This window comes from Megascapheus bottae, chromosome X, assembly GCF_031878675.1.
Source record: "Megascapheus bottae isolate mThoBot1 chromosome X, mThoBot2.hap1, whole genome shotgun sequence".
Lineage (NCBI taxonomy): Eukaryota > Metazoa > Chordata > Mammalia > Rodentia > Geomyidae > Megascapheus > Megascapheus bottae.
In genome coordinates this window covers 66,704,175-66,731,231 of record NC_143547.1, presented here as the reverse complement: position 1 = coordinate 66,731,231, position 27,057 = coordinate 66,704,175, and the positions used below count along the sequence as shown (strand labels likewise).

At 40.1% G+C, this 27,057-nt stretch overlaps 1 protein-coding gene across 1 annotated transcript in view; it reads left to right on the top strand.

The window, feature by feature from the left end:
• Positions 1 to 20,456: 20,456 nt before the first annotated feature.
• Sytl4 (synaptotagmin like 4) overlaps positions 20,457 to 27,057 on the top strand; it is a 59,576-nt gene continuing 52,975 nt past the window's right edge. The window contains exon 1 of the mRNA XM_090326858.1: positions 20,457 to 20,540. The gene's annotated coding sequence lies outside the window, so the exon portion shown is untranslated. The remainder of the gene's footprint in view (positions 20,541 to 27,057) is intronic.

The following is a 27,057-nucleotide window of genomic DNA, read 5'->3' as shown; positions in this document are numbered from 1 at the left end:
AAAGCCAGTCTGGGCGTTAAAGTCAGTGAGATTCTTATCTGCAATTAACCACCAGAAATCCAGAAGTGGCACTGTGGCTCAAAGTGGTAGAGCACTAGACTTGGGCTGAAGAGCTCAGGGACAGCGTCCAGCCTAGAGTTCAAGCCACACAACCAACAAAAAAAGAAAACAAGTAATGTACCCATTACCGGATGAATGTAACTGTAACCCCTCTATATAGCACCACAACAATAAAATATAATTTTAATGAAAAGAGGCTGGGAGCATGGCCTAGTAGTAGAGAGCTTGGCCAGGACTGACAAGAAAAACAAAGTGACAACCACATAATCTGATCATGCCTATAAGGACAAACGAAAAGCAAGAAAAAATATACTTGCAAGAAAACTCTCCAGTTGGGCGCTGGTGGTTCACACCTGTTACCCAAGCGACTCAGGAAGATGAGATCTGAGGATTGTGGTTCAAAGCCAGCCCAGGCACTAAAATCCATGAGACTCTTCTCTCCAATTAATCACCAAAAAGCCAGAAGTGGCACTGTGGCTCAATTGGTAGAGGAGTAGCCTTGAGCTAAAGTACACAAGGACAGCACCTAGACTCAGAGTTCAAGCCCCATGACTGACAAAATAAAGAAAGGAAGAAAGGAAGGAAGGAGGAAGGAAGCTCTCCAGTTGCAGTCAAGTCCTCTCCACATTTTGAGGTTTTTTTTGTTTGTTTTGTTTTGTTTTGTTTTTGCCAGTTTGAATCTTGGAGTCTTTATTAAAAGACTGTATAGCAGACTCACGTCTCAAAGGCTAGCATCCAGAAAACACACTCAATACAGTCAGGAAACAAGCTAGAGATGACAGAAACAACAGCTACAATACCAATATTCCAGTTCATTTCCAATGGATTACTGAATTGGGATGTCTGAGTAATGAGAAAAAAGCCACAAGACAGGACACAGGACCTGAACGTGGTGACATGTGGCAATGGTGTTCACATTTTGAATTTTTGATACTTCCTTAACCTTTTAATGTTGTCTACCACTTAAATGCTTGTCATAATTTGTTACTTTTAGTTTCTCATTTAGTCTTCATTCTAAAGATTTGAATAGTTTATGAACTATGATTACAGAATTAGAGTGTTCTGAATTTGTTTGCATACTTACTCTAAATAGTTATGCTTTATAGTTCTGTATGTTCTTTTGCTCATTAGTTTCTTTCAGTTTGAAGAACTTCCTTTACCATTTCTTGTAGAACAGGTCTGGTGTAGACATATACTCTTAGCTTTTGTTTGTCTAGCAAAGTCTATCCCTCTTCCATTTCAAAGGATGACATTGCTGGGTACAGTATTGTCAGCTGACTATTTTATTTCCTTTAGTACTGTGAAAATCTCATGCTACTCTCCTATAAAGTTTCTTTTGAAATTTGGCTGTCAGGAAAATTGGGACATCCCTATGTGTCATTTTTAAATTTATCGGCTTGAGATGCTTCCCCTAGCCTGTGAGAAATTTACTGTCTGAGTAGTCATGATGGGTGAATTACATTTGATTGGTGGCCCTGTAACTGGATATTTATGGTTTTCTCCAGGTTTGAAAATTTTCTGTTATTTCTTTGTATAATCTTTCTATTCTTTTGGCATTATTTAGTCCTTCTTGCTACTTAATAACTAGAATATTTCTTCCTTTAATTCCCTACCCTTTGAGCCACAGAGTCTCTTCTGGTTTTCTAGTGGTTAATTGGAGAGAAGAGTCTCACGGACTTTAGTGCTTGGGCTGGCCTTGAACTGTGATCCTCAGATCTCAGCCTCTAGTGTATCTAGGATCACAGGCATGAGCCACCACACCCAGCTGCTCCTTTAACATTTTCCCTTTTTTTGCCAGTCCTGGGGTTTTAACTCGGGGCATGGGCACTGTCCTTGGACATTCCTAAAGCCTAGTGCTCTACCACTTGAGCCACAGCACAACTTCTGACTTTTCCTGTATCTGTGGTACTGAGAAATTGAACCCAGGTCTTTGTACATGCTAGGCAAACACTACCACTAGGCTATGCTCCCGGCACTGCCAAAGTTCTTTTTAAAATTTCTTTTTTTTTCTTTTGCCAATCCTGGAGTTTGAACTCAGGGCCTGGACACTGTCCTTGAGCAATTTTGCTCAAGACTAGTGGTCTGCCATTTGAGCCACAGCACCCCTTCCAGCTTTTTCTTTTCTGTGTATGTGGTAGTAAGGAATTAAGCCCAGGACTTCATGCATGCTAGGCAAGTACTCTACCACTAGGCCACGCTCTTGGCCCTTATATTTCTATTCTACTTTATGTTGTTTTTATCTTTTGTCCATCATGGGGCTTGAACTTGTCCTGGGCCTTGTCCCTGAGCTCTTCAGCTCAAGGCTACTGCCCTACCCCTTGATACACAGTGCCACTTCCAGTTTTCTGGTGGTTAATTAGAGATAAAGAGTCTGCAAACCTCAGATCTCAGCCTCCTATGTAGCTAGGATTACAGGTGTGAGCCACCATGCCCAGGTTAATAAATTGATTTTTAAAACTGTTTTCATTGCCAGGTACTGGTGCTCACACCTGTAATCCTAGCTACTCAGGAGACTGAGATCTGAGCATCAGGGTTCAAAGCCAGCCTGGGCATGAAAGTCCTTGAGACTCTTCAATTTGCCACCAGAATGCTAGAAGTAGTGCTGTGGCTCAAAGTAGTAGAGCCTTGAGCTGAAGAGCTCAGGGACAGTGCCCAGGCTCATAGTTCAAGCACCACGACTGACAAAAAACCTGTTTTCATTGTTTTAAGTTTTTGTTTTAGTGTATTAACATGTATCAGTGTTTTCTTCAAGTTTTCTCAAAATACCTCTGTTAAATTTTGAGCATCCTCTCATGCTGATTATTGCCTGGTCAGTTTCTGGAATCATACTTTGAGTACAAAAACCATAATTTCTTGAAAACTCACGGTACTTGTATACGAGTGACATCATGAACCTGGAAGGATGAGGTATGCATTCCAGACTTCCTAATTTGGTTTGTTTGTGCTTGTCTTTATTTTTCCTTTCCTTTTTTTTTGCCAGTCCCGGGGCTTGAACTTAGGGCCTGGGCATTTTCCTTGGGCTTTCTCAAGGCTAGCACTCTACCACTTGAGCCACAACACCAGTTCCATCTTTTTCTGTGTATGTGGTATTCAGGAATTGAACCCAGGGCTTCATGCATGCTAAGCAAGCTCTCTACTACTAGGCCATGCTCCCAGCGTCTTTTCTTTAAAATTGTATTTTATTGTTGTGGTGCTGTATAGAGGGGTTACAGTTACATTTATCAGATAGTGGGTTCATTACTTGCTTTCTTTTTTTGTTGGTTGTGGAGCTTGAACTCTGTGCCTGGGCATTGTCTCTGAGCTCTTCAGCCCAAGCCTATTGCTCTACCACTTTGAGCCACTGTGTCACTTCTGGTTTTCTGGTAGTTAATTGCAGATAAGAATCTCACTGACTTTAGTGCCCAGACTGGCTTTGAACTGTGATCCTCAGATCTCAGCCTTCTGAGTAGTTAGGATTACAGGCATGAGCCACCAGTGCCCGGCTGTATATTATTTCTTGAATATTGATACCCCTTTCCATATTTTTCTCTCTCTTTTCCTTCCCTCTAATCATCTTGATTTTCCCCTTTTCTTCCCATTTCAAATAAACAAAAAAGTATATATAATATTCCAGGTAACAATGTCAGATACAGTAACAACATGAGATAAGCCATAAGGGGAAAAAGAGAAAAGAAATAACTTCATATAATACATTAAGAAAAACAATCACAAGATAAACCTCTTTTTTCCATATCCTGGAGTTCATTTTGCTTAGCCTCATCCTCTATTGCCATATGTACATAGCTTTTGAGCTATTGTGATACCTGGTAGGAGAATCCTAGAATTAAAAATCCAAGTATGTTTTTTAAATGAGGGAAACCATTGAGCCTATGTTTCTTTGGGTCTGGCTTACTTCACTTAATATGATTTTTCCAAGTCTTTCTAATTCCTTACAAATGAGGGGATGTCATTCTTTCTGATGGCATTGTGCTCATCTTTCATGAAATTCTAAGGATACCTCTTATTATCTCTGACCTTGTAGTTACTTCCATTTTTGGTACTAAAATGAGGATTTGCCAATTCATGGTTGGGATGTTGTTACCGTTTTAGTACTAGAGGGCAATTCAGGCTGCTTTAGTTTCAAATTCTGTGGTACTGTTCAAAAAGAAATAGAATATGTAGAGATAATAATCAACCCCACAAGCCTCTCCTTAAAGGCAAGATAAGCCTGTATGCCTCATCCACAGTTACTGGCCTATGGTGAGACAGTTGATTCTACCTGCCTCTGGGCAGAGCCAACATAGACAGACCATCTCTGGGTCATCTCTGATGACCACACCTGTGGCTAGCAAAGCCAGTAACAACTTCAGCCCAGAGTTCACCAAAACCAGCTGACACTGAGTTAGGTCCAAGGCCCAAAATTTTATAGGCTGACTACTATTGAGGTAGAAATATGGCCCAAAGACTACTATAATTATAGGTAATGCTAGCTGGAATAAATTCCAGTAGACTGGAGCCACATGTCTTCCCTGGAACTGTACTCCAGTGAGATAGCAAAGTTAATATGACATCTTGAACTGTCTTTCTACTTTGCAGCACTTAGGTCACATGAGGAGTCTACATTAAAAGGGCCCCTTAGTCACAGTATTAAATATCAGCTCATCATAAAGCTATATCCATGTACTTTACATTCAAAGTGCTATCAACTGCTTTATTTTAGGGTATTCCAATTGGCATTTATAGGTGGAGATAGGCAATCCCCTTTCTTGTAGTAAACAGCCCTTAGAGTGGCTTTCATCCAGTCTAACCTAGCTTTTTCATCAGGAATGTGTTTCTGTTCCTGTAAAACATACTGATACTTGTGATGGTTACACAGTAATCTATGGGTCCTATATCTGCCTAAACATGCTTTCTACTAAATAGCTTAAACTTAAAGATACATTATAAAATCAGTTACTTGCAGACTATATCTCAGTAAAGGCTCCTCAGGGAGCTGATGAAAGTGATAAGAGCTCTTTATAGCATGTAATGTAGTTTTAATAGTCCCTGGTTTACCCTTCTTCTGGATTATCTTCTTGGTGACCAAACATTCTAGAGATATTTTCTGTTAACCTATCCTAATTTTTCTTTCATGAATAGCATTTAGGCTAATGGACTAAGCTTAAAGTTCAAAATCTCAGCCTAACCTACATTTAAGGTGTGATTCAAGATCCTTTTTTTCATTTTCTTCCTTTATTTTTTGTGACACACTCACTCACTCACTCTTTGTAGTCCAGGCTATTCTTCAACTCTCTCTAGGGAGAGAGTACTTGAATATGTGATTCTCCTTATTGATGGGGTTATGGGTATACAGCAGCACTCTGTCACTTTTATTTCAAAAATTATAAGTCACAGTAATTTGTTCAGCATGCTTCTTATTATTTTGTATTTTCTTGCTTAGCCAATGAGCCAGCTTTTTAGTAGTTGAGTCTGCCAGTTTCTCAGAATTCCATTGGTGACTTGTAGTTTTTGTATGTCAATACAGAACAGCAGCAGTTTTGTACTATGAGTGAGTAAGTAGCCAAACAAGGCTCAGTGGTTTCTCATCCTGTACCTTTTCCTTCCCAAGCTACATATTTCCATGAGCCAGAACCATTCTAGTCAGTCCTACTTCACTGTCACCAAAGAAGCTGAAAAAACCAAACTCAGTCTCAGTTAGTTCTATATGTACTAAATAACATGATTCTGACACCAGCTATGAAAGGGATGGGGGTGTTCAATATCCACTAAAAAAGCAATGTAGCAGCTACAGATAGTATTTGGGTGTCCTCTAATCCAATTTAGTTCTGATACCATCTACCATAGATTCCCATAGTTTGTGGTTTCTGTGGCAGTACTCCCTTTAAATGCCAGTTTCAAATCTCAGGTCATTTTGACTATGCTTTTGAGTGATCAGCTATAAATCAGAGTTCCCTCAAACCTGTCCTTGTGCTCTGCTCAGTGTTAGAGTGCTTGCCTAGCATATGCAAGACATGAGAGAAGGGAGGTGGAGCTGCTGTGTCCCTCTGTGTACAACTTACCAGGAATCTCCACACATTTCCCTATTCATTATGTGCTTAATGACATAGAATATGGTAGTAGATTCATGGGAATATACATTTCTCCAAACTCATTTAATGGTATACATTGAATATATATACATTCTTGGATGTCATCCTTCCTCAATAAAGTGAAGTTTTTTAAACATAAAAGGAATCAGTTAAGCTAGGCGCTGGTGGCTTATGGCTGTAATCCTTGCTACTCAGGTGGCTGAGATCTGAGGATCTCAGAAATGGTAGGAACTCGGGTAATGGGAGGAGAAGGTGGGGTCAGGGTGTTTCTTTCCCTCTCTCATGGTGGGGCAGTAGCTTCCTTGCTGTACAATGGAAGCTCCCTCTAGGTAACTACTCACCCACAGCTCTCACACTCTCTGGATACTGAAGGTTCTTATTTCTTCTCTTGACTACATGGTAGTGTGGATGGTAATGGTTTACCACTCAAGTCTCACTTCTTTATGTAACCATGACCGTTCTTGCAAAGAATGTGTTCACAAACTTGTTTCTGTTGAACCATTTGGAGTGGAATATTTTCTTGCCAAGCACCTTCCAGTTAAGTTTGTTCATATCTTCATCCTTTGCTGTATCTCCATGGGTTTTAAAGAACAGCAATGTTGTAAGTGGAAACTTCCTCACTTGAGTATTTTGCTGTGTCTTTCTGGACCATTCTATAGAATACTTAGGAGATAAAGAAAAACATGACTCATTTAGGAAGGTTATCTTGTTTGAAAAGTACTTCAAGAATGTGTATAAATAATACATGGCTATGACAGAACATTTAGGAAATGACAAAGAAGAAAATTAGAAATCTTTAGTAATCCCACCCAATAGCAATATATACTATTTTTTGCCATTCCTGGGGCTTGAGCATTTTCCTTGTGCTTTCTCAAGGCTAGAGCACTATTACTTGAGCCACAGCACCACTTCTGGCTTTTTCTGTGTATATGGTACCAAGGAATTGAACCCGGGTCTTCGTGCATGCTAGACAAGCACTCTACCACTAGGCCAAACTCCCAGCCCAGCAATATATACTATTTAACATTTTGATGAATATTCTTTTGTAATTGCACCTGTCTATGTTGTACAGTTCTTTACAAACTCAAATTCCTGAGGCAGTGCCAGCTTCAAATCTTGGGCCTTGGGAGTGTCCATTAACTGCCTTTATCTGTGAGAGTAGACAAAGCAGGAGCAAGTGAAGAAATGAAATATAGGAGAAGAGGAAGTAGATCTTGGTTTGTCACATAGTCCAGCCCCTTTCTGAACTGTCATAACTGATGCCCTGGTTGGGCCCCACCTACACAGAATCCTGCTGTGCTGGGTTGGGCTTGTGTGCTCTCTGGGAGGGGCTGCCTTTTCCAGTTCTCACATACAGAGGAATTTATGCCAGAAGAATGGGTAAATAATCTATAGCTGCACAGCTGGCTGCCCAGCACAAAGCTCCTTTGGAATACATGAAAACCTCTAGAGCCTAAGGCAGCCCAGAGAGAGAAGTTAAGTGCCAATTAATTCTCTAGGAGCCCTGAAAAGGTTAATCTCAAATTGACTTCAGAACACAAATGTGTTTCCACAGGGAAGAATCTAATCTTATCATGGGTAATAACTTCAGTCTTTGGAACTGGAGCTTATTTGGTAGATGCCAAGGTTATTTTGTTTTCCTTCAGAATCCTAAAAGGAAAAAAAATCCCTCACATTTGATGCCAGTATATCTCAAAAGAAGTGGCATTATTATGCATATGTAGGACATCTTGTCCCCCGTACTTGCCTTTTCTTCTCCTTCCAATGTTATGCTGATCCAAATAATCAGTCATTTTGTCATCCACTTAATACATTAGGTTGGTATGACAGACCCCAGAGAGAGGGAAGCTGGAGGGTTGTCTGGGACTAGCTGATTTGGTGCATGTGTACTGTTCCAAGGGTAAGGGCTGGGCACATCCCATCTGAATACTTGCCTCACATTTCAGAGGAACTAAACCATAGACTTCATATCAGTTTCGTCTCCTGGACAGTTAATAATGAAATCTATAATCTAGCTTTCTTGCTTGTCCTTTCTTTCCTTATGATCCTTTATGTCCCTAGTTTCACTTTAGAAAGATCCTATTCAGGTCGGGGTGTTTGGCCTAGTAGTAGAATGCTTGCCTAGCATGCACAAAGACCTGAATTTGATTCCTTGGTACCACATACACAGACAGAAGCTGGAAGTGGTGCTGTGGCTCAAGTAGTAGAATGCTAGTCTTGAGAAAGCCCAAAGATAGTGCTCGGGCCCTGAGTTCAAGACCCAGGACTGGCAAAAAAAATCTAAAATGATCATATTTATGAGTCTTTTTTTTAAAACCCCAATGAAAGAGATATCAATGTCAACTTGTATCATAAGCTAATCATGAGTCTTTTGAACTCTACACTCTTAAGAGATTCATTTGTACTTTAATTCTGCTAGTCAAATACGTTCATCTCAGGAATCTTGTTACACCTTTTTCAGAACAAGCTGAGGTGTGATAGATATCAGAACATTCTCTTTGCAAAAGACTCTCAATAAATTTGTTTGTTCAAAATGAGTGCTAGGACTCAACAAATTTGCTGAAGCTTCCTAATAGCCAACTGGACATCTAATTGCAGTTTATTTTTTGTCAAGCTTCAGTTTCAGCTATCTTTGGCCACTCAGTAAGAACTGCCTCAGGACGGTCGGGTAGGATTGCAGGAAGAATCATAAATAGTATTTGAGGAGAAGGAAGCTGGGTTAAATACACATGAAAAGATCTGCAGATAGTCCCTCCTCATAAATCTAAAATGAGAGATTTTGAGCCACATTATTAAAAAAAGGAATGGTAACAGTGAGGTTGGTGGAGAATATAACCATAAGATCTTTCAAGATGAAGCTTGTGATATTAAAGTAGTTAGAAGCAGAGTGGAAGAAATACTAACAATGCAAGTTATATTTTGAAATGGCCAGACTATATTTTATAGCATTAGCAAAATAATTGTTTACATTAGGGTAACTATTGATGATTAAGTAATTGAGGCACTATGAATCATGCATACTCTATTGCAGTGACGACATTTCTATGAAGCATTATATTCAGTATTAGAACAGTCTTTGATGGTGTTCTTAATCACAGTAGAAAATGTGAACTGATCATGTTTTCCTCTGATTTGGGTCCATGGTATTAGTCACTCTTTGTAAAGGAAAGGTTAATAGTGTTATAAGAGGCTACAGAAGAAGGACCCTGGGAGTTTGGCCTAGTGATAGAGTGCATGCTTAGTATGCACAAGGACCTGGGTTTGATTCCTCAGTGCCATATACATAGAAAAAGCCAGAAGTGGTGCTTTGGCTCAAGTGGTAGGGCTCTAGCCTTGAGAAAACCCAAAACCCAAGGACAATGCTCAGGCCTTGAGCTCAAACACAGGACTGGCAAAAAAGAAAAAAAAAGGATTCTGGTGATTGTTTTATGGATAATTCAGATTATGTCCCACTGAAGAATAGAGGTGAGAGAGTATTGAGCAGAATTGTAAGCAATTTTGGAAAGAGAGAAAAAGTACTGAGTTTTAGGAAGCATGGGACTATGGAGGATGGATGGGGTGGAGCTGAGCCTGAAGAGCAACTGTGAAGCTGCATATTAGACAGTGTTTGTCAGGTGCTGGTGGCTCACACCTATAATCCTAGCTACTCAGGAGGCGAGATTTGAAGATTGGGGTTCAAAGCCAACTCATGTAGTTAAGTATGTGGAAACTCTTATCTCATATTATCCACCAACAAGCAAGGCGTGGAACTGTGGCTTAAGTGGTAGAATGCTAATCTTCTGCAAAAATACTCAGGCCCAAGCCCTTAGTTACAGCCTCAGAACAAGAACAAAAGAAACAAAAAGAGAAAATAAAAGAAAAAAAAGGAAGGAAGGTCTATATATAGGAACTACCACATATATTATACTTCATGATTAGAGTACACAAACCATATCATTTTGTGTATGAAAGACCAAGAATACCTTCATCAATAAGATGATTATATAGATGATTTCATGTCTTTTGATTCCCAGACCAGGCACTATCTAATTGGATTAGAATATCCCCAAATGGAAATACGTCAAAGGAAGATGGGACCTATTAATGTGCAAACAATCAAACAAAGGGTCAGTTAGATACAGAGTGGATAATAACCTGCCCTTTACATATTTTATTATTCATGTAATTTTTTGCTATACTGGGAATTACACTCAGGGCTTCACATATGTTAGACATTCTACCACTTATCCAGCCACTGAAAATGCTTAAAGTATTGGAAGTTACTTTCTGTTTTAAGACATACATTTTGATATGCTTTGAATACTATATCATCCTAGCAGGTTATAATAGACACTGAATTAAAGACCTTATTTTGTCCCTTAGTATTAATCGATTCCTAACATTTTCAAGCCACTTTTTCCTCATCTATATAGTGAAAATGATATGTCCAGTTTGTGTTAATAAGTTAATTCATGTGAAGCACTTTATAAAATGCTTGACATTCCCTTTCCTTTTCCAACAGTATAGCACTTTGTGCAGTGTGCTTAGCTTGAGAGAAAAGCAGTGGCTCTAAAGAGTTTTCTAAACTTAAAATATTTGGATTGCCTTAAAAATGACCTATCTCTTCGTGAAGTTTTTCCAAATATAGGATTTAGCATACATTCAAATGTGCTTTGCTCATCCAGAAAGACCAGGCAAAAGCCTAGTCCACAGGAACTTTATCTTCATGATTCTTTTTTTCCTCCTTTTCATTATCTTAGACTCCAGAAGTCAGGACTGAATTTCACAGGCAGCTCAGTCATTTAACATAAGAAAAAGAAGTCTCAAAAGTACATAGAGGATTCAGCGTTTGCTTTCCCTAAGCAAGTTTTTTTTTTTCCAGTCTTGGCGCACGAACTCAGGGCTTGGGCACTGTTTGTGAGCTTCTTTTGCTCAAGGCTAGCACTCTACCACTTGAGCCAGAGAGCCACTTCCAGCTTTTTCTGTGTATGTGGTATCGAGGAATCGAACCCAGGGCTTTGTGCATGCTAGGCAAGCAATCTACCACTAGGCTATACTCCCAGTCTCAAGAAAGAGTTGTTCAACATAATTGCTATGAATGTTTTGGGCTGGGCAAGTTTTTGTTTGCTTTTGCTGTGAGGGGCTATTCATTACTGCACCCTCTAGTATCACCCTTGCCTCTACCCAGTATATTCTTGGCCTCTCCCCACTATATTGTAGTAGTGTTTTGCCTTGAGTGTGAAAATCAAACATATTTCTAGACATTGCCAAATATCCCCTGGGTAAGGGGACAGTGTTGTCCCAGACTGAGAACCAATGAGAACTATTTTGTTAACAGACACTTTGTAGGGGTAGACAAAATTGAATCTTTTGGAATGATTAGAAATCCAAAGGGCAAGGTGAGTGGTGAGGAAAAGAGTAGAAGTAGAAAGACAATTATAGGCCTAATGGATACAGAGATTAATAAGATGTAAGTCTTGCTTGGAAGTTCATACCTCAGTTGAGAAGAAAAGGTAATGAAAATAATAATGGAATGATTGAGATGTCAAAAATGAAGGGTACTCTCAGATACTAGGAGCCCAGAAGAGTTCCACCAAGATTTTCCACAGGAAATCACATCTGACCTGAAGAATGAAGAATAATTAGCATAGAAAAGATAGAGTATGAAAGATCTGTGAGAAAATTTGGTGTTTAAAGGGAAATTGGATTGGCTGGAGTCCAAATAGCTAAGATTGGAAAATGGTAGAAGAAAGTCAGATGATAGGAAGTACATCCCCAAAACTCCTCTAAGTAATGTCACACTCAACTTTGAGAGCTACCGGGAGCCATAGAGTTTTTTTTTTGTGTGTGTGATATAGTTTGCATTTAGTAAAGGTTATTTTTGCAGCAGTGTGGAGAGATCAAAGTATTGTGACCAATGAGAACATTACTTTCGTAGTGTAGGTAAGAGATGATGAGAGCAAAAGGATCTGAAGGCTAGTAGGCATATAGACAGTTTTTGGCTTATTCTAAGATGATAGTGCTATTTCCTGGGATGGAAAACAGAAGAGGTTTGGAAGCAAGATGAAGGTTAAGTGAGGAAAATAATTGCTGATGATTGAAAAATGGAGACATTTTTAGACTTGCATCCTCTACTTAGCTGGGGACCAAACCTTCACCATATGAGTTTTATGGAGTGATACTTTACATTATACATGTGATCTAGAAAACCATGATAAAATTTAGAGAAAGGATAGATGATTGAGAGCCAAAGGAGAAATGGTAAGTTTAGAAATGGATGAAACCAGGCCAGGAGTTTGGCCTACTGGCAGAGTGCTTGCCTAGCATGCATGAAGACCCGGGTTCCATTCCTTGGTACTCATACACAGAAAAAGCCAGAAGTGGTACTATGGCTCAAACGATAGAGCAGTAGCCTTGAGGAAAGCCCAAGGAGAGTGCTCATGCCCTGAGTTTGTGTCCCAGGATTGCAAAAAAAAAAGGGGGGGGGGTGAAACCATCCAAAGAGAACATGTGTTACGAAAACAAAGACAGCCAAAGATATTCCCATAGCTTACTTTTTCACTGCTGTCACTTTCTCCACAGGCTTTCTTTAATTAACTGCAATGGTTTGGATATGATTTTACTATGTCTTTCAAGGATTCATAGGTTGGAATCTTGGTCTTCAGTGTGATGATGTTAAAAGATAAAAGAACCTTTAAGAATGGGGTGTAGTGGGAAAACATTAGGTTCTAGGGGCATTTCTCCTGGAAGGGATTGTAGCAGTTCTCTTTGGATTTTGACTTAGATCTTCTGTGACAATTTCTATAAAAAGAAAAGGCCTGGCCCCTCCCCTCATTCTGGTTTCCTGTCTTACTATATATTCTTTCTCTCTGCGTATGCTCTTACCACTGTAATGCTATCTACCACAAGGCCTTCACCAGAGCTGAGTAAATTGTATCATGCACCATGAGTCTGTTGCATTGTGAAGTAAATGATACTTTTTCTTTATAAAGTACCCAGACTCTGAACCTGGTGCTGGAGATTCATGCCTGTAATCCTAGCTACTCAGGAGGCTGAGATCTGAGGATTGCAGTTCAAAGCCAGCCCAGAAACAAAAAGCACCTGAGACTCTTATCTCCAATTAATCACCAGAAAACCGGAATTGGCACTGTGGCTCAAGGGGTAGAGCAGTAGCTTTGAGCTGAAGAGCTCAGGGACAATGCCCAGGCCAAGACCAGAATTCAAGCCCCACAACAAACAACAACAGCAATAACAACAACAAAATCCAACAACAAAAGTATCCACACTCTGATACTTTATGTCAGTGGAAAAAGAGACCTACACATTAGGATATATACCACATTATACTTACCTACACATTAGCATATATACCACATAATGCTTATCAATCTGTTCTTTTACCATGAGTTTTTTTTGGGGGCGGGGGAAATATCCCTATGCCTATCATTTTATGTAACTTCAGTTTTTAATACTTTTAGTACTAAACTTTTGGTAACTGCAAGATATTTACAATAGTTTAATTCACAAGCATTAAAAGATTCCAGCAGTCAAAGTCAAATTTTGATCTTATTTGCAATCAAAATTTCTTCTCTAGCCACCAGCCTCTGATGCAGCTTGCCTAGAGATTCCAGAAAATAAAGTGATTTGACTTGTTGTTTCATTGCTTGGTCTTTACCTCCTCCTTTAGTTGTTTTACTGCTGTGATTCTAAAAAACATTGAAGGTAGGGTCAGGGGAGCCTTAAATGAGTGATGTATGTGTTAACTAGCTTTTTTAGTGTTGGTCCTGGAGCTGAACTCAAGGTCCAGGTGATGTCCCTGAGCTTTTTTTCCCTTCAAGCCACTTGATCCACAGCTGCACTTCCAGCTTTTTGGCAGATCAGTAGGATGTAAGAATCTCATGAAATTTTTTGCTCAGGATGGTTTTGAACCTTGATCCTCAGATCTCAACATACTGAGTAGATAGGATTACAGACATAAGCCATTAGATTTTCACTACTATGACATAAGACAATGCCCAGGCCCTGAGTTCAAGAAAAAAATTAGAGTTGCCAGATACACTGAGAAGAAAACATGGTTCACTGAAAGTCTTCTATCTCTCTCTTTGCTTGCCATTATGAATACCTTCAATTAGTCTTCTGCTTCAGACTTCTTTAAATAAAAATAAAAGTTTCTTTTTTCTCCAAATATCAGAGGCTACATTCAAGATTTTCTGTGAATATCTTTTTTTTGGGTGAGATTTTGGGCTTGAACTCTGGGCTTGGGTTCTGTCCCTGTGCTTCTTATGCTCAAGGCCAGTGTTCTACCACTTGAGCCACAATGCCACTTTTGGCTTTTTCTGAGTAGTTTATTGGTTATGAGTCTCATGAACTTTCTACTCCCTGATTGATTTTGAACTGTGACACTCAGATCTCAGCCTCCTGAGTAGCTGGGATTACAGTTATGATCCACCTGTGCCTGGCTTCCTGCGACTACTTCTTGCTTCAGTAGTAACTCTGATGGACCAGAATATTTCTATAACGCAGCAACTTTCCATTCTTGGAATAAGATGCCTGTGTCCTCCCTTTGAAAAGTTTAATTGAGAACTTCATTCCTTGGCTTAAACAGGAGAATCAGAGTTGCTTTCTACTCCCATGAATTACCTTCAAAAATCCTCTTTGTCCTTTCAATTAATCTCTAGAATTATCTTAGGCTGGAGGTGAGTGGTGGGGATTAATAATTGAAATACTAGTTTGGCTACTTCTTAGCAAGTCTTATGGGAATCTCTCTAGCATCTCTCTTGAGAATGTAGAATTGCTCTTAGAGTTCATGTCCTCAGACTTAAGGTTTCAGCCAAAGCTTGGGGGAAAACCAGTAAAAGTTCCTTTGACCATCCTTTTATATACGTAGGTAGCAATACCCATACAAATGTATATAAAATATATAGAAACATGACACCTTTATTATATGTTAACTTATTTCTGAAGAGTACTATAGAGAGCTAGTTAAGAATATAAACTCTAGGGGCTGGGAGTTCAGCTTAGTGGTAGAATGCTTTCCTAGCATGCACAAAGACCCAGGTAAAATTCCTTGGTACCACATATATAGAAAAAGCTGGAAGTGATGCTATGGCTCAAGTTGGACAGTGCTAGCCTTGAGAAAGTCCAAGGACAGTTCTCAGGCCTTGAGTTCAAGCCTAGGACTGGCAAAAAAAGAATATACACTCTAGAACACGGACTAGTTAAGAATATGGGGCCGGGAGTTTGGCCTAGTGGTAGGGTAGAGTGCTTGCCTAGCATGCACAAAGGCCCGGGTTTGATTCCTCAGTACCACATACATAGAAAAAAGCCACAAGTTGTGCTGAGGCTCAAGTGGTAGCGCTCTAGCCTTGAGAAAGTTCAAGGACAGTGCTCAAGCCCTGAGCTCAAGCCCACGACTGGCAAAAAAAAAAAGAATATGAAGTTTTTGGTGCCAGGAGTTTGACCTAGTGGTAAGAGTGCTTTCCTAGCATGCAAAAAGACCTGGGTGCCACATACATAGAAACGGCTGGAAGTGGTGCTGTGGCTCAAGTGGTAGAGCGATGGCCTTGAGGAAAGCCCAAGGACTGTGTTCACGCCTTGAGTTCAAGCCCCAGGCCTGGCAAAAAAAACAAACAAAAAAAACAAGACCATGAGGTTTATTGTTTGACTTCAAATCTAGAATTAAACATTTGGCTTTTTTCCAGTCCTGGGCTTGAGCTCAGTGTCTGAACACTGTCCTTGGGCTTTCTCAAGGCTAGCGCTATACCACTTGAGCCACACACTACTTCTGGCTTTTTCTACATATGTGGTACTGAGGAATAGAACTCTTAGCCTCTTGAATAAGTAGGATTAAAGTGAGGCACTGGCCCTTGGAATATGAATTAGTATATTAGAAAACTATTTAGGATAAAATAACTAGTAAATGTGTATGCTATTACTACTATTGTTTTTTCCTTTAGAAAGTAAATTCCATGTACATAGGAGTTTTTATGTTTACTGCTGCATTTGTAGTTCTGAAAAAAATCATACAATAGTAGTAGTAGTAGTAGTAAACGTCAGTGTCCTAGACTTCTGAGTAAACTAATATGACATTAAAGCCATCAGTATTAATGTAACCAAAAAAGTGGAACTTGGGAAGACTGAATGATAGGCAGCTTAGTGCTGATACCTTGCTTCTTTAATCCTAGTCATTCAGCAGTCAAAGATTCAGAGGATTGTAGTCTAAGGCCATCCCAGGCAGAAAAAATTAAGACTCTAATTCCAAAGTAAGCAGCTGAAAGGAGGGCTGGAAGCATTGATCAAGTGGAGAGTACCAGCTTTGCAAGTATGAAGTTCAAACTCTAGAACCAACCCCATCCCCCATCAAAAGAAAGAAGCAATGAATAGTAAGCAGGGAGACAGGTAAAGTGGGAGGCTTTGATGTATCAGAAACACCATGGAGAAACATTAGAGGAAGAAACTAATAAGATAAAAAGTGTAGTGAGAGCCAGGATCTTGGTCTAGTGGTAGAGTGCATGCCTAGCATGCATGAAGCCCTGGGTTTGATTCCTTGGTACTACCTACAAAGAAAAAGCCAGAAGTGGTGCTGTGGCTCAAGTGGTAGAGCACTTGAGAAAGCCCAAGGAAAGTGCCCAGGCACTGAGTTCAAGCCCTAGGACTGGCAAGAAAAGATGAGGGCATAGAGAAAAGGGTCAAAAGAAAATAAACTAAAAGATTAACAATTACATTTTGTCTCAAGGAATTTCATCTTTTGCTTTTGCTACCCTGCTAAGTAAAGTTTATCTTTCCCCAGACGTGTTTTTAGTAAAATAAATGGCTAGTCAGTATAAATCTTTCAAAATATGATTTAAGAGTTTTTAGCTTTGCATCGCCAACCTCCAAAGAGCAAACTCATCTTATACTTATTTATTGTTGGCCAGAACCACAGAGAGCTCATTCTTAATACAATTCAGTATGTTTTTCCATTACCCCAATTCTCTTCTTGAATTAAACAACAGTACCTTCTGTTTATGCCTATATCCACGACACTTGGAAGAATGCTTTTCTGTCTTCCTTGCATCCTTCTTCCAAACTAAACACCCAGGTGCTCGTGGCTCACATCTTTAATCCAGCGACTCAGGAGGTTGGGATCTGAGGATCACAGTTTAAACTCAACCCAGGCAGGCACTTAAGTCTGTGAGACTCTGATCGCTAATTAAGCATCAAAAAGCTGAAATGCAGCTGTGGCTCTAGTAGTAGAGGACTAGCCTCAAGCCAGAAAGAAAGAAGGAAAGAAGAAAGAAAGAAAGAAAGAAAGAAAGAAAGAAAGAAAGAAAGAAAGAAAGGAAGGAAGGAAGGAAGGGTGGCTTAGTGGTAGAGTGTTCATGAAGCCCTGGGTTCAATTACTCAGTACCACATAAGTACTACTCAAGTACTAGAGTAGTAGCCTTGATCAAGAGAAGCTCAGGGACAGTGACCAGGCCCTGAGTTCAAACCCCAGGACTGGCAAAAAAGAAAGAAGAAAGAAAGAAAGAAAGAAAGAAAAGGAGGAAAGAAAGAAGAAATAAAACTCAGGAACAGGGCCCAGTTCCTGAGTTTGAGCCCCTAGCCCACATCCTTCAAAAAAGTATAGGTAGGCTTGGAGTTTAACCTAGTGGTAGAGTGCCTGCCTCTCATTCATGATCGAGGTTCAACTCCTCGGTACTATATACATACAAAAAGCCAGAAGTGGTGTTGTGGCTCTAGCCTTGAGAAAGCCCGAGGACAGTGCTCAGGCCATAAGTTCAAGCCCCGTGACTGGCAAAAAAAGTGAGGTAAACTACATACAGAACTTTTATAATTTGGTGATAAAAAGACAACCCAAGAAAAAGAGACAAAAGAGCACAACTGACACTTCTTCAAAGAAGATACACTAATGGCTAATAGGCTCATGAAGAGATGTCATATATATATATATATATATATATATATATATATATATATATATATATATATATTGCCAGTCCTGGGCTTGGGCTCAGGGCCTGAGCACTGTCCCTGGATTTTCTCGAGGCTAGGGCTCTACCACTTGAGCCACAGCACCACTTTTGGCTTTTTGCTATGTATGTGGTACCAAGGAATGGAACCCAAGTCTTTGTGCATGCTAGGCAAGCACTCTAACACTAGGCCGAACTCCTGGCCCCATATTTTTTTTTCAGCCATGGGACTTGAACTCTGGGTCTGGGCATTGTCCTTGAGCTCTTCAGCTCAAGGCTACCTCTGTACCTCTTGAGCCACAGTGCCACTTCCAAGAGTTGTCTTATATTATTAATTAGTTATTAGGAAAATGTAAACGAAACCACAATTTTTCACCACTTCCCACTAACTGGGATATCTATAATCAAAAGCCTGATGATAATAGGCATTACTGAGGATACAGAGAAAATGTAACCTTCATAGAGTGATCTCTGTATCCTCAGCCCCCCTCTTTATAAACTAAGAACTCTCTGAGGAAAAGTGTTGCTGAAATCTGTGTCTGGCATCATGATCTCTGTACATAGCTGATGCTCTGAATGAACTGTCTTCTCTGAATGAACTGTCTTCTTTTCAACATTTGTTTTTCTGTCTTCCCATGGCATCTACTAAAAGGCTTTGTAGGTAGAGGGTACTGAGTACATTTTGACGTACTCAGCTGGGAACATTTGGCACTATATCGGGAAACATTTCTGTGGTTAAAACTGGGAAAATGCTACTGGCCTTTTGCGGATAGATGCCAGAGATGCGATTCAACATTCTACCCTGACAGCTGCCCCCCCCACATCCATAAAGAAATATACTGTCCAAAAATGGCAACAATATTGTTAAGAAACGCAGGTATTGACTGAATCTACATCTAAGAAGAAATGTCAAGAAAGTATTGCTTAATGGAGCTGGCTGTCTAGGTAGAATTATATAATCACAATTATGGCTGTATAGATGGCAATCATAGCCAAATGAATGAAGGGATCAGTTAGGGAGAGAATATATTCATTCTCATTCTAATAATGTCTGATTTGCCCAGGTCAGACAATAGAAGAGGACCCTATAAATGAGAGATTAAAGGGGTAGGAGGAAAAGGAAGAATCTAATATGATAGATGCCACAGGAAGTGTTGCAAGAAGGAAATGGTTAATAGTGTTAAATGTAGGGAGAGGTAAAGAAGAGTAAAGACTGACAATGCTTAACAAATTAATTAATTAATTGGAATTTATTTACCAAGAAGTCCTTGGTTGGGTATCTTGGTAACTTATTTCATTGGAAAAGGAAGCCAGATAGCTGAGGATTGAGGATTGAATGAGAAATTTCAAGCATAACTGCAAGGTATATTTTCAATAACAAAATGATCTGTAAAGAAACTTCATGTGGAGGCAGGATACAGCCAGAAAGATATGATATACATGTATATACATAATATATAATGTTAGAAAGTTGAGCATGTTTAATTGGTGATGACATACAAGAAATTTGAGTGTGTTTAATGGCTCATAAGAAGGAAGGAGGGAGAGAGAAGAAAGAGAAGGCCCATAATTAGTGGGTAGATAAAAGCAAATATTTTAAAGTGTATTGATATATGGTTTCTAAAAGGGTTTAAAAAATAAATACTAAAATATGAGGGATTATGATTACATAAGTCAGGGAAAGAATATATTTTCTTTTTGATAATGTCATCTTTTCTCTCACTGTCTAAAAGGTTTTTAAATGAATACTCCTATTAGCAACCGTGGTGTTTGGTGGTCAGTTTTAAAAAAAATCATTAAATGTTAATTTTTAAAAACCCACTGGTACTGAATGGCATTACTGTGTTAATTTGCTGTTTGGTTTTCAGTGAGTTGAATCTTTTAATTAGTTGTGTCTCTGAACTTATGTCCTTTGCCTATAATGCTTTAATTTTATACAGACGTTTTAATTTGCCATACGAAGTCAAAAGTCACAGTGAGAATGATACATATCTTCTCCTAACACAGTAGTGATCCTTTCATTTTGTTAGAAGATTTTTGGCAATTTGACAGCTTTTGGCTTAGCTGAACAGAAGAGGTGGGTGACTTTACAGAGCAAGTGAGTGAGCACTGTTGGAAGTAACTGAGGAAGGTGGGGTGGGGATGGGGGTGGGAGGGGGCAGCGGGGAGGTGGTACCTGTAGTCTTGAGGCCCCCAAGCTTCCTCTCACTGAGGAAGATATTCTTCCAATGCCTGAAGGTATGGGCTGTCAGAAATTTCCTTTATGTTTAGCAGCCCCCTACCAGGGATCCCAGAGTGGTGCACGTCCCCTTTAAGAGCCCAGCTCCTCCCTGCTCCAGAGAAAGTTGCAGCTTTTCCGCCTCTCTAAGGTGAAAAGGGCTGGCCGGCCAGGCGGGTTGCGGTCTTTCCAAAGCCGGAGACCCTCCCTCGAATCCAGCATCAGGACTTCTAGTCTGCTCCCGCTACCTGTTGCTGGTGACAGGTAGGTCCTCAATCAACTGTCGTCCCCTCACTGTCAAGGTGGGACATTTTTATTTGGGTTCTCGGCCCCTTTTAGCAGCTGACTCGCTCCCAACCCTATCGTAGGGATCCGCAGGGGTCCCCGTCTACCTGTCCTTGCCTCAGCCTGTTTATCCGTCTTGCTGACGTGTTCGATCTGCCTAGGTCACCTCTCCAGACTGCACCCCTGCACCCCTAACGCTTCGACCCTCCTCTGCGTGGGGCCGTCGTTCTTTGCCACTTTGCGTTGATCTCCAGCTTCTTCTGACCACTTCCCTCAATTTCCCTTAGCAAGCACTGGCCGGTTGTCCCTCCAGTCATAGCTGTCATTCCTGTCTCGGAATGTCCCGAGTTTTCCCGCCAGCCGGAGCCCCTCTTCGCGCTGGGTCAGGGGGCGGGGATGGGGCCCAGGTCCCCCGCAGACACGTCCACTCACCTTTTCATGGGTTCCTCTCCCAGCGTGGAACCTTCGCGTGGGGTTTCTATCTGGTATTGCTCCAAGCAGAAACCTTGACTCTACAGACATTAGCTTCCCTGCTTTCCTTGGCCTCGGCCGATTAGCCACAGGTAGAAGGAAAAAAGCTGCAGGTCCCTTGTATCCCTCACTCTTGTCTTTCTGCTTGGGACCGGGGACACAGCTGGGTGTGGTGGAACTGAACTACTTTATCCTGTTGCCCTCCAAGAAGGCTGTGGGGATTTGCTTTCAGAAAGGCAGTCCATAGAGCCCTTACAAGAATCCTCTGTGATGATTTGTAAAGTGACAGAAAAATGCATTCAGGCTAGAAGCCTGTAACATTGGATAAGAAGGGGCTACAGTGCTTAAAAACTTGGTTACACATTTGGGTGGCTTCAAAAACATTGATGTTTCCTATCAGCCCACATTTCCCCCTACTTCCCCCCCCCACCGCCCTGCCCCCGCCCTAGTTCTTTCCTGCTTCAGGATCACAAGATTTAGCATTCCACAATTCTGCTTTTAGCAGGGTTGACCCTAGACTCTGTAAACATTTGTGGTAGAAATTAGTCTTCAGTATATCGGGTGGATTTTCTATTTTTAACTGGTTGCTTTTCTGCTTTTTTCAGCTTCCCATCCCCCATCATTCCTAAATCCATAACCATGAAAGGTTTAGGATTTACCCACAATAGGAAGTTTAATGTAGTTAGAGACTTGTGAGACTGATGAAGTGTTCTTGTGACTATGTGTATCTGTGTGTGTACCTGCACAAACACTTGTACAAATCCTTAGTAGGAAAAGTTCATCAATTTGGCTTGTGAGGCCTTTCTTTGGGTAGCAGATGAACATTTCTGGTAATACAATTTCAGGTACTTTACTATAGATCAGATTGGGAAATGGAATTTGGAAGCCTGTTCTGGGATAATTGACCTATCAGTTTATGTAGCCTTCTGGTCAATATTTGGAGCATTTCCCCTCACAGGCTACTGCTAATAATGCTTGTTAGAAATAATTGAGCCTGGCATGGTGATAAGTTACTTACATAATTATCTCACACAGTACTCAAGAAAACTCTGCACAGTAGGTGCTGCAATTGTGACCATGTTATGATGAAAAGGACATCGTGAGATGTTCAAGTGCCTTGTTCCAAATCCCACTTTGATGGGAACCAGAACGTCTCTTCCTAGCCTGTCATACCACGTCCATTGTCTTGGATGCAGGAATATTAATAGCTCATGGGTAAGGACTAAGGGATTAAAAAAAAACCCTTCCCTTCTAACATGAAGCACAAATTTTGGCTTTTAATTCCACTTTAGGTACCCTTTGAAGATTTTGGCTGGCTTACTTCTATAATGTTCTACCAGTTAATTTCCAATGTAAGCAAATTACCACTTTCTCACAGTAAGAACACATCCCTGAGTAAAAGCCTTTGGACTGTCAGCTCACTGGTAATTGTCTTGAAGTTAGGAGATAGTATCCATGGATTTTACAGAAGTATGCCTAGATTCCAGGGATGTGCACCCTACTCAACTTCTTTACCTCATGACTAAGGAAGAAAAGAGGGTATAACGAGTGACAAGAATTTCCTCATAGCTGGACTGTAGAACCTGAAGATGAGGGGTGTGTATGTTTTTATTATTTTTTTTTATCATGGGATAGATGGGGTACCTTATACCCAGATAATCAGAGAGAAAATATGCTGCCCAAACCCAGACCTGGAACTTGGCTTCAATTGTTTCCCTTTTCCTTCTGGGAAACTTGCCACTCACTTCCCTTCCCCAACAATTAGTATTTTTGGTGGGAAGCATACTAGGGATTTGAACTCCGGACCTCCTGCTTGCTAGATTTGGCATGATACTGGTGAGTCATGTCTCCTGACCTATTTTCACTATTTTAGGATAGTCTTCCTTCCCACCAGCCATGTACCTGGACTGCCATGCACCTACTTTAGGCTTCCCATCATCTCTAGGATCACAGGTACAAACCACTGTGCCCAGATTTCTTTCCATGCAGGTGGGATCCCATAAAATTTTCTTCCTGGAGCTAGCCTGATGCCATGAAACTTCTAGTCTCACCCTCCCATGAAGCTTGAGTTGACTGTCACAAGCAATACATCACAGCTATGGCTTCAGGAGGGATCTTGTCAATTCTCCTGTTGTACTGCCTGTGACCTCAGTCCTCATATGCTCCATTTCCCAAGTAGCTAGAATACAGGTATGTGCCACTGGACTAGCTCCACTACCATTATTCTTTTTTTAAATCTGTGTTTGTCCCAGTTCCAGGGCTTGAATCCAGGACGTGTTTGGTTTCATTTGACATTTGAGCTTATGGCTGGTACTCTACCACTTGAGCCACAATTCCACTTTTGGCTTTTTATGGTTAATTGGAGAAAAGAATCCCTTGGATTTTTCCACTAGCTTTCCACTGGCTTTGATCTTCAGTCCTCGGATCTTAACCTACTGAATTGCAAGGTTTACAGATGTGAGCCACTGTTGCTCAGCTTCCTACCATTACTTCTTATTCATCTCTCAAAATTTAGCTCTAATGTCACTTCTTTACTTCATGCAGAATTACTACCCTGGGTCTTAGAGCACTTTGTGTACATCTCAATAAAGCTGTTAACACCATTCTTAGTTATCTTTCCACCTGGAAGGTTATAACCTGTCTAAAGGCAATGGCTGGATCTTGGATTCCTTCCTCTTTAATGTAAGACATTAACATATATTTGTGTTAGGAATTTGTGGCATCATACTTTCTTTTTTTTTAGTTTATTCATTTATTTTTGCCATTCCTGGGCTTGAGCTCAGGGCCTGAGCACTGCCCTTGGACTTTCTCAAGGCTAGCACTCTACCACTTGAGCCTCAGCCCTGTGACATCATAATTTCAAGGGAGTAAAGCATCAATCACCCTGAGATACTTGATGTCCTATAGTTCAGTTTACTTATAAATATTTTACATACATATATATATATGTTATTGCAAAGCATTCTCTGATCACCATCTTTAAACTTGTTAACTTGCCATCTAGTCCCTGAAATTTTTTTTGCTAGTCCTGGGATTTGAGCTCAGGGCTTGAGCACTATCTTTGGGCTTTCTCAAGGCTAGCACTCTACCACTCGAGCCACACTACCACTTCTGCATTTTTCTAAGTGTGTGGTACTGAGGAATCAAATCCTGGTCTTCATGCATGGTAGCACTTTACCACTAGTCCAAACTCATGGCTCCCTGAACATTCTTTATGTGCCTTTTTTTTTACCTTGTTTCATTTTTTTCTAGCTTATTGTTTGTGTCCCTCTCTCCCAGAACATAATCCATATGCATAGAGACTGCTGTCTGCTGTACTCAGTGACTGGTCCCAGGAACCAGAGCAGTGTCTGGTACCTCACAAGTGCTTGTTAAATGAATTAATAATCATTCTAGGAATTGGCACCTTTTTTGTACTCTCCTGGGCCCAAAACTAAGCCTATCTAGTCTGTCACCTTATAGGTGTAAGGTTGCCCCAGGCCCTGTTCTCACCTGCCTTTCCTTCTGCTGAGTTTTGCATTGGGATTGCATGGCTGATGACAACTTTGACCTAATTGGACCCCTCTCTCTCTCTCTCTCTCTCTCTCTCTCTCTCTCTCTCTCTCTCTCTCTCTCTCTCTCTCTCTCTCTCTCTCTCTCTCTCTCTGTCTCTGTTGGTCTGTCTGTCTCTCTCATACAGTTATCTGCATTGAACCTTCTAAATTTTAAAAATGAAAATATAAAGAGACTCTACCTTTTGACACAGTTACTTAGGGAGGCTGCAAGTGGTATGGGAAGCTGTAGATAATCAAATATGGAGAAACCTTTTGTAAGAGGTTGGAGAACTAGCTCAAAAGAATAGAAAATGCCACAAATTAGGCATCAAGTCACTGTTAGTCTTTGAGCTATGAGGAGGTTATTTCAAGTTTAAGCTTTATAGAAAGCCATAGCTGAGTGCTATGTGGGAATAGTACTTGACTGGTTTTATACCATGATTATACACAGTGAGGAAACCACTACAAGTCAAAGTAAAACAATATTATTGTGTATAAATGTTTTTGAAATGTTCAGAAAGAGAGAAAGGGGCTAAGATTCCCTTAAAGAGAGTCTTGGAAGGAGTCGGCCCTGGAAAAATTGATAAACATGATTTTTACTGTTTAATATATGGCAAGTTCTTATTTTAATTAATTACTTAATTATTCTTACACCCTTGAGTTTTTAGTTAATATGTATTTGTAATATGATCAAATTTCTTTCTGATATTTCCGTATCTGCACATTGTACACTGTAAACAAATTCACCCCTCCATTATATTCCTATTCATCCATGTATTTTCCACCTTTTTATAAACACCCTTCAATCTTCTTTGAAACTCAAGTTTTTTTCCAAAAATATGCCCAGACTTTTCTAAATTTATTTCTCCAAACATTGAATATAATAGTGATCTAGAGCTGAACATATGTACTTTCCTCTATCCAAAACCTTTCTAGAGGTTTTTATCCAATTAACATCAATGCAGACATACTGATCACTCTCAAATTGATGTCTGACCAAAACCTTTCATCTAAGCTGCAGCCTCATATGTTTAGTAACCTTTATGACACCTTTGCTTTTGTAACAAATAGATATCTTCCAACATAGTATGACTGCAATAGGATTTCTGATTACCTTTTCATTCTTAACACCTTCTTCGCTTCCAAAATCTATTTGATTTCTTGAACCAAGAGTTTAGGATCACCATTGATTTGTTTCTTTTTCTATTCCCCTTTTACCACATTCAATTCTTAAGGAAATCCCAATGACATGACTTTCAAGCTATATCATGTATTCAGTCACTTATCTCAATCTCCTTTGTCTTCCATTGTAAAGCTGCATTAAGCATCCTTGAACCATGCTCAAGGAGACACACACACACACACACACACACACACACACACACACACACAAGGGGTGGGGTGAGGGATAGTTTTCTAGTAAGAGAATTGTCGACCAGTGAGATTTTGATCAAAGAGTAAATAGTTTCAGTGGGATTGAAGAATTAATGTTGTAATGATCCATTGTACTACATGGTGACCACAGTTAATAATATACACTGTAAAATTGTTAAGACTGGCACTTGAACTCAGGACCTGAGCACTGTCCTTGGGCTTTCTCAAGGCTAGGGCTCTACCACTTGAGCCACTTCTGGTTTTCTGGTGGTTGGGAGGACAAAAAGTGGGATAAATGAGGGAGGGGTAACACTTAAAAATACTCAATACCTGACTTATGTACATGTAACCCCTTTGTACATCACCTTTACAATAAAAATTTTAAAAAAAAGAAATAAAAAATGGGCCTATGGACTAATTGGAATGACAAAAATATTCAAGTGCTTATATAAATAATTATGGTGGTTCTTCCAAAAATTAAAATTAAAAATACTTGTATGATTCTGCTATGCCACTCTAGTATATAACCAGAAATATATGCATACCTGTGCTTACAGCAAGACCATTCACCATAGCTGGGTGTCTCTCAGTGAATGGATAAAGAAAATGTGGAATATATACCATAAAAAAGAAGAAAATTGTATCATTTGTAGCAAAATGGAAAGAACTGGAGATCATCCTGTTAAGCAAATATGTCAGACTCAGAAAGACAAGTGTTGTGTATTTTCTTTCATATAATCAAGGCTTCTAAAAAGAAATGTAGCCCTGTGTAGTGGCTCAGGTCTGTTATTCTAGCTACACAGGAGGCTGAGATCTGAGGATCATGGTTCAAAGCCAGCTTTGGCTCTAAATTCCGTGAGACTCTTATCTACAATTAACCACCAGAAAACTGGAATTGGCACTGTGGCTCAAGGGTAGGGCAGTAGTCCTGAGCTGAAGAGCTCAGGGACAATACCCAGGCCCAGAGTTCAAGTCCCACAACTGACAAAAAAAAGAAAGAAATGTATAAAAGTAGAGCAAGACTGTTTGGGAAGAGGAAGGGGACTAGTGGAAGTTGAGAGGGAGAATAAGACAATGCAATGGGAAGTAATATGACCAAAATACATTATAAACATACA